The 10,290-nt window shown below is 42.2% G+C and overlaps 1 protein-coding gene and 2 long non-coding RNA genes across 5 annotated transcripts in view; 2 read left to right on the top strand and 1 right to left on the bottom strand.

Moving 5' to 3' along the window:
* LOC102376260 (protein ADP-ribosylarginine hydrolase-like protein 1) overlaps positions 1 to 10,290 on the top strand; it is a 134,534-nt gene that overhangs the window by 47,138 nt on the left and 77,106 nt on the right. The gene's annotated exons all lie outside the window — the stretch shown is intronic.
* Positions 135 to 10,290, bottom strand: part of LOC112549167 — an 11,170-nt gene continuing 1,014 nt past the window's right edge. The window contains exons 2-3 of the long non-coding RNA XR_003092504.1: positions 3,829 to 3,892; positions 135 to 3,317 (exon numbers count right to left, since the gene is read on the bottom strand). This is a non-coding gene — a long non-coding RNA (uncharacterized LOC112549167). The remainder of the gene's footprint in view (positions 3,318 to 3,828; positions 3,893 to 10,290) is intronic.
* LOC112549166 overlaps positions 8,082 to 10,290 on the top strand; it is a 20,675-nt gene continuing 18,466 nt past the window's right edge. Inside the window, exon 1 of the long non-coding RNA XR_003092503.1 lies at positions 8,082 to 10,191. This is a non-coding gene — a long non-coding RNA (uncharacterized LOC112549166). The remainder of the gene's footprint in view (positions 10,192 to 10,290) is intronic.

Below are 10,290 nucleotides of genomic sequence, written 5' to 3'. Positions count from 1 at the left end.
CTTGATAATTTTTTCGAAGACTTTGCCAAGGATGGAGGTGAGACTGACTGGCCTATAGTTGCCTGGGTCCTCCTTCCTCCCCTTCTTGAAAATGGGGACCACATTGGCCCTTTTCCAGTCCTCCGGGACTTGGCCTGTGCGCCACGAGCATTTGAATATTCCCGCCAGTGGCTCTGCAGTGATGTCAGCCAGTGCCTTCAGCACCCTTGGATAGAGCTCATCCGGGCCTGCCGACTTAAAGGCATCCAGTTCTTCCAGGTACAGTCAGTGCCACTCAAGGATTTTCTGGGGAGTGATATCTTTTATTGGACCAACTACATGGCTGGAATAAGTTTTTGAATACAAGAACTGATGAAGAATGCCTAGCATTTGAGAACTTGTCTAACCTTATGCAGTTGGTTCAGAAAAATATATCATCACTCCCAAAAAATCCTTGTCTCTTACATAATTTCTAGGCCATCATGGCTAAAATATCACACCAACTCTACTGAAAAACATCATAAGAATCTTCAGTCATTTTCTTTAGTCCTCAAAGAACAGAAAGGGGAAAAAAGGGAGTTAATGTAAAAAGTTGTTATAAAGCCTGTTTCAGTATAATGAATTGAGAGGCACTTCTGTGCTTGAATTCTGAAATTGCTTCAGACTGTCTTTCAGACCACCTGTAAATGGTATGGGGATGAGAGCCTGAGACTATACGTTGATAAGATCTCCTCAGTTTTCCTCACTTAATATTTTTGTATGTCATGAATAGGCAATAGAAGACAGCAATAAAGAGAGTAACTGTTTGCCATTGCAACCATTTGTACTTAACCGTTTTGAGGCAACAGATACTAGTAGGTCTGTACTCCATTAGCTCAGTTCAACACTTTTCTCTAGCCTACTAATGATGTAAATGTTGGATTTCTCAACCACCAGTAGTGGAAAAGCTCCACCTTGTGGTTTGTCTGGCAGTCTACAGTGAATGCTATTGATGGAAATAAGCTATGAGGTTTTAGGGTAATATTTTTCCTTTTGTTCTGGTGTCCCAAAGGTTGCACTGTGATGATGCATCCTGTGATTAGTTTCTGTGAAAGTGATTTGTCTCTGTGATTAAGGAGAAGCATAATAGATAATATGAGGAGGGACATTATAGCTAGAATGGGAACTTCTGAAAGTAAATTCCTGACACCTTAGAAATAAACATATTTTTACAATCACAGAATCTTTTTTTATTTAACTATTTCACTTTGTGTATTACCTACAAACTCGTAGCGTCCTCTTAAATCTATTCCTCTGTTTCACTTGTGACAGCATTCACATTTAGAGAATGAAGCATTTCTCATTCCTTAATGAGAGGTTTCAGCATAGCAGAACCATACTTTCCTGTCATGTTAAAGAACTAGCATATATCAATTAGAAGAACCACCTGATTGTTATTTTCATACTTCATAACCTAAAGTACCTGGGAGGATGTTTTAGACACCTCAAACTTTTTTCCTTAGTTTATCTTTGCAGTTTCTATGTTTATTTATATCTTACTGCACTGTAGGGGCATGGGAAGAATATGTAATGTGTTAGGGATTCTGGTTGACAAACAAGAGCGATAGTAGATCTTATATGATACATATGTAACTCAGTAGCAGAATACTACCAGGGGAAAAGTCTATTGAAATAAAACCTGCATGTAAACATTTTGCATTGCACTGATCACTTTCTAAAACCTCCATCTTAGAGATGAGGGTTTATATTTTCAGCAGTGACTAGTGATTTTGGGTGCCAAATCTGAGGTACATTAAAAGGGCTTGATTTTCAGAAAATTACTTTCTGAGAATTAAGCCCATCTAAGGTGTCCCATGTGGGACACTCAAAAGTTGAAGTACAAAAAACCCTTTGAAAACTTAGGCCAAGATTTCTGAAATATGGGGGAACATTAAGGACAGTTGCTGGCTCTACAAAGGAATCCTAAGAACAAGAATTGCCATAAAGGAACAAATACGGATTCTGGCATCCTGTTAGTGCATGGGGCCAGTGCCGAATGTTTTAATTACTAAGAGCTGCAGTCCCTCCTGTCAGATTGTCTAATGCTACACCAAACAGGATTGCCTGGGTTCTGGCTGAAAGCTTGGGAGGCTTGTTACATAGCAGTGATGTAGCTCAAAGGGATGGCAAGCCCCTGCCATCTACTGTTTCTTAAAATATTCTAGGATGTGTGGAGAACATATAAGACTGTGTGATATTTCAAAACCCATCCATCATTTCTGAGAGATTACTATGTTTAATCAAACCTGAATTCTTGATTCCCTTTGAAACTTTTATTATTAAACCACCTCTCCCCCCAAAAACTAAAAAAGAAGAAAAGATCAACCTTGTGAATTTAGTGTTCGTGTAAAGCTCTGGATTGCTAGCCCAAGTGACTGAGATCTTTCATTCTTCTAAGGAATGGGAACAGTGCAGGTGGCAGCAATCTAAACTTTTCAGCAAGGCCTCACCAACATATTTCAGTTCTGATTTACCTCTAGTGAAGAGAGACATATCTACAGAACAGTGAAAGCCCAGGCCCCATTCTAATTATATATGAACTCAGAAGAGCTTTTGACAAGATTTATTTACATGTATCCTCTTGGCAAATATATGTGGAAAGTCATTCTTAGCAGTTGCTCCTCAGCTCTGGAATTCCCTCCTTGAGGCCTGGCAGAGCCCAAGCCTGGACACCTTTCAAAAGTGTTGTACGATCTTCCTATTTAGGCAAGTGTTTAGCAAAGCTAGACTGGGATATTGATTAGGGTGTTTCTGTTTTATATTGATGCTATCAATTCCATTTTAAATGTTCTCTTGTACATTCTCCTGTTTTACAAATTATTCTATCCTTATTGTAAGCCACCTGAGCCTTTGTTAGGAATGACAGTATATACATTGAATAAAATATGTAATAAATAATCTTTATATAGACAATGCTTGTACCTGAAGATCACAGCTGGCTACTGTCATGAGTATCATATATGTTCCTTAATAAAGATCTTTTGCTTATTATTTGTGTTAGTTACTTATACCACTGAAGCTTGCTTGTGCCAAGAAGGTGAAAATAATGGATATGTACAGATAAGTCTTGTAATCAGTAGGACAGCATCAAGGGAGGAGTAAAGGAAATGAATCCATGTAAAGTCAATCCCATCAAATTGATGTACAACCTACAGTGATAGACACCTGCCTGGAATGGTTGAGGGATAGGAAGCCTTGCATCAGTGCAGGGGACAGGCTCGAAATTACCCTTGAAGTCCCTTCCAGGCTTCCGATGATATTATAGTTTTCATTTTTCTCGAGGGCTGACACAAACTAGGCTGCAGAAGGGAAATAGGGGTGGATATGTTACACAGGAAATAAATTTGCAAGTTTTGGCTTTAAAAAGAACAAGAAGGCCACCTTGGGGGGCAGTGGGGGGACTCCAATCCACCCACCCCACCCTCCAACACCAGCTGAGCAATCCTCAGATCAAACCCACTCCGCTCCCTTTCTCCCTGCCCATTGTGAAGACAGAGATGGGAAGGGGGAGGGACGGTGCTACGGGAGTGCGGCTGCAGACTCAGAGCTGCTCCGAGTGTCTGATGGGTCCAGGGGATTGCTGTAATTCATGATGCTTCTTGCAAAGCACCGTAAGTTATAGTGGGGAGGTACACTTGTGTGTGTACCTATAGTTTTCATTTTGCTTCAGAGATGAGACAAAGTAGGCTGCAGAAGGCAAACAGGGGTGGGTACATCACATAGGGAAGAAATTTGGCAAGCTTTGTGGCTTTAAAAAGAACAAGATGGCCTTTGTTCTCTTACTGTATGAATCCATCCCTAAACAGTTACCTGTCTGTTTGTGATTTGCTGGGAATGGAAGTTGCAGTTTAGGATCCAGGCTAAAGTGAAGTCCCTGAAGAAAAAAAGGGACAAATGCACTGTTAACAATGGACTGAACCAATGCACAATTAAGCTCCACTTTCCTTCTGGGGTGCAATAGCAGGACGACATGAAAAGACATGTTGTACTTCATCATGTAATGTAGAACAGCTGGCAATTCCAGGCTGCATAATGCATTTCATTCCTGTGAGGTGCTGATGAACCCAGCAGCAAGGAGAGTATGAATGAGACTGTCCCTGTTCTATGCAGTCAGCATTTAGAAAAACGCTGGGAAAATCTTTTTTTTCTTCTTTCTGCCTTTCTAAAACAAGGTACCTGTCTTAGCTGGGGCATGTGGTATGTGAGAAAATATGGTAACATGAATGGGATAATGTTGAGAGTTAGAAAAAGTTATGAAGACTAATGCTAGTAGCTGTCCTAAACCCATGGGGACCTTAAGAAGTTTGGGGTTTCACCCAAGCGTAAGAACATTTCAAAGTGCTCCAAGGATTTCATGAAACTACCATATTTACTCAAACCCAAGATAAGACTTCTTTCTCCAGTCAACATGGTAGTGGGAGGCTCATTTTGAATTTGAGTACCTGCTTGGGGCAGGTAGCAGCTCAGCGCTGGAGTTGGCTTTGGGCTTGTGGCTGAAGCCAGAGATGAGATGCTGCCTGCCCTGGGCCAGAATGGCTTATTAGGCAGGGGAGAGGGGTACACAGCCTAGGGGATTGTAGGGGAGACCACAAGGGGAGGGGGAAACCTGCTGCCTTCCTTCCCACTCCTTACCCCCTGTGCCTGTGCTGCCTCCACCCCCCACTTCCCTTCCCTAAGCTACCCCTTCTTCTTGCCCTCTGCTTGGCTCAGGTCCTTCCAGTCCTGACTTGGCTCAGCTGGGAGTTGTTCCCTAGCTAGGGCCTGGCAGGGCCACTACAGCTGCTGACTGCCCCAGAGGAGCAGAGCTGCAGCAGAAGGGAAACAGGGGGGTAGTGTGCAGGTAGGAACAGGTAGGGGTGGGATCAGGCACAGGCATGGGGAGCACATGGCAGGGGCTGCATGGGGAACAAAAGGCAGAGGTCTTGATCTTCATCCCCTCCTGCTGCTTTCCCTGCCACAGCAAGGGGGGGGGGGGGGGGGGAGTGAATTTAAGATGACCTTCCAATTAGATCACCTCAGGATTAGTTGCCAGTGAATGGATAATGGCAAGAGGCATCAATGTCACACCAGCTGAGATGGTTGGACTTCATACTAGTACCACGCTATGTCATCAGGTTTCTACCCTCCTCCCCTGCAATAGTGATTGGTATGATAATTCCTGTCAAAACCTTTAAGCCTGTGTTAAGGTTGTCTGGAGGGTTACTCACTCATGAATGGAGAGATTCAGTTAAAAGTCAAAGCTGTGAAAAACTGCTATTGAACAGTTAAAGTACACAGTAGTGCAAGCAGCTGTGTCTACCATGTCAAGTATAGTTGTACTGAATAGTGAAGAAATTAATTGGAACAGTTCCGCATAGCTGCAATTGCAATATGAGGAGACTTGAGGACCTTGCTTCTTTTGGGCAAATCTGAGCCCCTTTTTCCATTGGCCTCTATGAACAAAGGGAAGAGGAGCTCTAGTATCTTAAGGGATCCAGAATTTCTCATTTTGTCACTGTTCTGTAGGTTGTGTCAGTAGTGAGTATCTTCTGCTACAGCAGGGATGGGCAAAATGCGACCTGGGGGCCGGATGCAGCCCACCAGGCCATTCTTTCCGGCCCATGGGGCCCCTAAAAAATTTAGAAAATTAATATTAATCTGCCCTGGGCTGCCTGTCACGCAGCCCTTGATGGCTTGCCAAAACTCAGTAAGCGGCCCTTCACCCAAAATAATTGCCCACCCCTGTGCTACAGAGACTGTCAGCAGTGAAGTGTGCGGAGAGATTGGTCTGTGGGCTTAATGACAAGTAAAAGTACTGTATTACATGACATTCAGTGTGCAAGCATAAAGAGGTTGAATACTTAAGCAAAAGGCAGGAGTTGTTTCTGTAGTTTAGGCTTAAATGTTTTGGTGTAGATAGATCCTGTTCAGTGCAACTCACCTGGCACAAGTTTGCCCTCGAAAAACAAAGGCATCAAGCTGTGCCACCGTGAGCATAGGCCCTATTCTGTGAATATTGTGCACAGGCATGGAGCATGGGCATGTGTTTAAGGGTCCTTTTGGGGGTCTCCATCAAGGAGGGCAGACTTAAAAAGATGTTGACATGTACATTAACTCAGAATGTCCTTGTTTTTTAGAGGTTAGAGTTTAGATGAACTTAATGTTCTGAAAGGACATAAGACACCACTAGGAGACCTTTATCCTGCATTAACAAAGTTTTTGTCAGTCCTGGTCTGTGGGGGCCAAAGCCCAGTAATGCAGTATATCTCCTTGAGCCTCTCTGGGTGCATGCCAGTCGCATGCTTGAGACAGAAAGCCAGAGAATGGCACTGGGAACATGGCAAGAATTCTTGTGGGTGATATCTTTTATTGGACCAACTGCATAGTCTAGGATTTAGACAAGCTTTCAGGTATCGCAGTACCCTTCCTCAGGGCACATGGTTATTCTAAGGCTACTATAGGGCAGCTACTTTGCCTTGTCTTCACGAGTTGTTGTTTACAGGGCAAGATCAAGTAGGTTGGGGCATACCTCATGGTGATATTGCTGGGAAGGGCAGAGAGATGGGGTGCAGTTGTCCTAAATGCTGTGATGAATTAAAGAAAACTTTCTGTAGAAGCACAGTATTGCAGTAACCACTTGGCAAGAGCTTTTGCACAACCAAGTTATAAGATGCTTTAACAGAAAAATACAGGTAAGTCCCAGTCTTTTTTTTTTTTTTTTAAATAAAGTTAGCCTGTAAGTAAATCAATTCTCTCTGTGTGTTTCATTTCTTTAGTCAAATAATATGGATATTCATACTTTCTTTCTACCACCTCTGGCCTGTCTTGTTTATTTAGATTCTAAGGTCCTTGTGCCAGGGTTATTCTTTGTGTGTGTGTGTGCACGTGCGCATATGCATGTGTAAGTAATACAGTATATAAAAAATCAGCTGATATGCGAGTATATCAAAATTATTCAAAATTAATTTTCCCACTCCATTAAAAAAGTCAGTTAAAACCAGGAATTTATCCAAAGCTCCAGTTTTACAAAACTCTTGGAAGTCTCCGAGACCCTATTAAAACCTGAGGTTTACATTTAAAATTAAAATGTATTTCAAGATTAGCAGCTTTTGAAGAAGTCAAATACCTATTGTCCTCTGATTGTAGCTGATGGCATGCAATCTGCACTGAAAGTGAGAACTGCTTTTATAACAGTGTGTTTTGTTCAAATTGTTGGTTTTCTGTTATATTTTCCCTTCTAGGAACTTCATTCCAAGCTGAAAAATCAGCATTTTGATTTTGTGGGCTTAACTGAGTCACGCTGTCATTTTCTAGAGGTTGAAGTAAAGTTCAAATTCATTTGATAACTTAATGAAGCACTAAAGTATCTGTAAAGATCACTAAAATTCCTATCTGGATACTGTGAGACTAATCAGGTAGACTTACAAGTATTCAGTAAGGCTCCTTAATCGAACCAACAGTTCAACAAGTCTGAAACTTTGATGGATTTCCTAGCCTGAACCTGCACTGGCAAATGTCCTCTCACTAATTATTTTTCATTGGTGCAGCTCTCCCAGTGTTAGCAACAGTGGAATTGGTAGCTCAGACACTAGTAGCTGAGGCACCTGTAACCAAGTAGGGTTGGATAAAGATAATATGATGGTAAATGTGCCAGAGGAACTACACATGTGGTGAAGTATGGGTAGGGAGTTTACTTAATGGTATCAAAGTCCTGCTGGTTATCATTATCATGCTTTGTAATGGTATTTAAAATGATGAAAGTCAGAATCACAGGTGCTCTGCTTCCTTTGCACTGCACAAACATTTTTCAGTGTGTTGCTGACAAAGGATAAAAAAGGGACAAACTTAAAATGTCTATTTGGTGAGCAGTTGTGACATTTTGAAATAATTTTTTGCTCCAAATCAGAATTAAAAAACAAATTTCAGAATGACCTATGGAACAAACTTAAAGGGAGAAAGATTAAATAACCCATTCTGTTGGGGTAACACCAAAGGGGTTCGTTCTGCTTCTGAAGTTTTGTTTTTATTATTTATATGGCTGAAGTTTTTGGAGCTACAATAACACAAATACTAATATAAAATAAAGCCCAGCGTGACAAGCTAAGCAAACTTTTAAAAATCCATTCTAATGCAGTTGTTCCATTTGCATGAGGCAAGCTTCATTTTCCTGAAATATTTTCTTTCAGTATTTTTGCCAAAAGCAAATTTTGTCACAATAAAACACATTTCCATGGGAACATTTGTTTTGGCAAAGCAGGATGATTTGAAAGAAAAATGTTTCACTGGAAAAATTATGGCCAGCTTTAGTAGCTGTGGCTCCTACTGGCACAGGGAAGATATAAAACTTTCAGACTTGGGGAAGACAAATCCTCCAACTCCCTCCTCTCAGTCTCTGGCACTGAAGATGTATCAGGTTATCTTAGTGTTTGGACCCTAAGAGGCCATAGGCAACCAGCTTGAAGTGAAGCAGAACAATCCAGCTTTTGGTTTTAAACTTTCAGAATATTCCACTGAGATTGGATTTGACTTCAGAAGTGCAGCCTCCCCAAACTTCCTTGGGATAACAGGGCATTCTGTACTGCTAATTAGTAAATAAGTAAGTAATGATGGGACTTTAAAGCCCATCCACATCTAGAATTGCCTGCACTGGTTGAGCAAATATTTTTTTGTTTGCCTTTTAGGTAGTTAGAGAGATGATTAGTTAGACTGATGCTGTAGCCATAACAGTCCAGGAATTATGCAAAGGGCAAGGATTCTCAGAGCACTATCTTTTCTTGTCCAACTACCTAGTTGGAATAGAGTTCAACAAGCTTTCAAATGCAAAACTTTCTTCATGAGGTATCTTTTATTGCGCCAACTGCAGTCCTTTTAAATCCTTGCCCCTCTCATGTTTGCCTTTTCTCACGCACATGTCTGTATTGCATTCTTGCTGGCCTGTAGATGTCACACTTTCCATTTGACAGAAGGGCTGGTTGCATGGAGGGAAGCAACTGTTCACTCTTAGCAGGTAACTGACCAATTGAATGCTGGCTAAAGGGTTTTCCTTTATACATTTATGGCACTTTAATTCCTTATGCATGATCACATCTTAGCCAGTCAGCAAAGACCTGCTCTGAAGAGAGTATTCCTGGTACAGTTTTTGTAAAACATTAACTCTTCCCAAAGTGGAGATGGAGAACCTTGCACACCTCAAGAAGTCACAACAGAATTATCTGTGGTGGGGCCAGCCAGGCAGGGACAATGCCAACCATGTCATATTCCCTGCAGGGCAAAGTTCTTCTATTTTCTGGACTCCTCCCATGGTAGACGGTAATGTTAATTGGCCAATCATGCTGAGATTCAGCGTCTCACTTCCAGCATTGCCAATCCCAAGAGATCAAAGATCATGAGTCCGATCTCTCTAAACATGAGCTATTTTAATAAGTGAATTGTGGTTTTTCAGTCTTCTTTGACTTTTTTTTTTTTAACTTTTCCCTCCTCCTCTGCCTGTGTATGGGTGAGGATTCCAGGGTAAAGAAACATTAATGCACAGAGAAAATGCCCATCTCTCCCTTGCTGCGCAAATGGCGATTCCATTTATACCGCGCTCAACCCTGTGATAAGGGAGCTGCCATCCATTTCTTACTACTGTCTCAGCTGACTCTTCCCTTCCCTACTTTTCCTCTAGAACCCACCCCTCTTCCTACTGTACTTGCTCAAATATCTGTCTCAAGCCTACTAAGGAGGTACACTGCTACAATGGCCAGGTTGAAAAGGTGAATATGTTTGACAGTATCCTCCTCTTTGTTTCTAGAGGAAAGCACTGGAACCTCTGGGTGCTAGTACAAAACAGAGAACTATTGTTCATAAGAAAGAATTGAACCATGTGCTCAAGGGTCAAAGGACAGCAAGTTGGGGGGGTTTAATATTGTACAGGAGAAGGTGAGCCATATAGTAGACTCTGGCTCCTGTTAAATAAGAAGGCATGTTGGTTCCACCCAGCTAGAGGCTTGAACGTTTGCCAAGAGCTGTGTGTGGTTCAAAGCTCCACCTTCTAAGAAGGCAGAGTTTCAGCCTGTAACAAGCTGCTTTCAAAAGGGTGCAAAACCCTAAGCCCTGTCCAGAGGGGAAGGGAGAAGAGGCAGAGGTGGGGCCTGAGGATCTGAGACCAGCCAGGGCTGGCTCAGACTTACATTACCTCCTGCAGTCTTTGGGGTAAGTAGGGCCTGGGAGGCTGGGGGAAGGCAGCTGCTGGGGGCACCCTCCACCAGGCCTGGGGAATGGAGGGGCAAGCAAGAGGCTGTGGGTTGGGAA

The sequence above is a fragment of the Alligator sinensis genome, unplaced genomic scaffold (genome assembly GCF_000455745.1).
Source record: "Alligator sinensis unplaced genomic scaffold, ASM45574v1 scaffold288_1, whole genome shotgun sequence".
Classification (NCBI taxonomy): Eukaryota; Metazoa; Chordata; order Crocodylia; family Alligatoridae; genus Alligator; species Alligator sinensis.
Note: the sequence above shows the minus strand (reverse complement) of the source record. Positions and strands in the feature narration are given on the sequence as shown.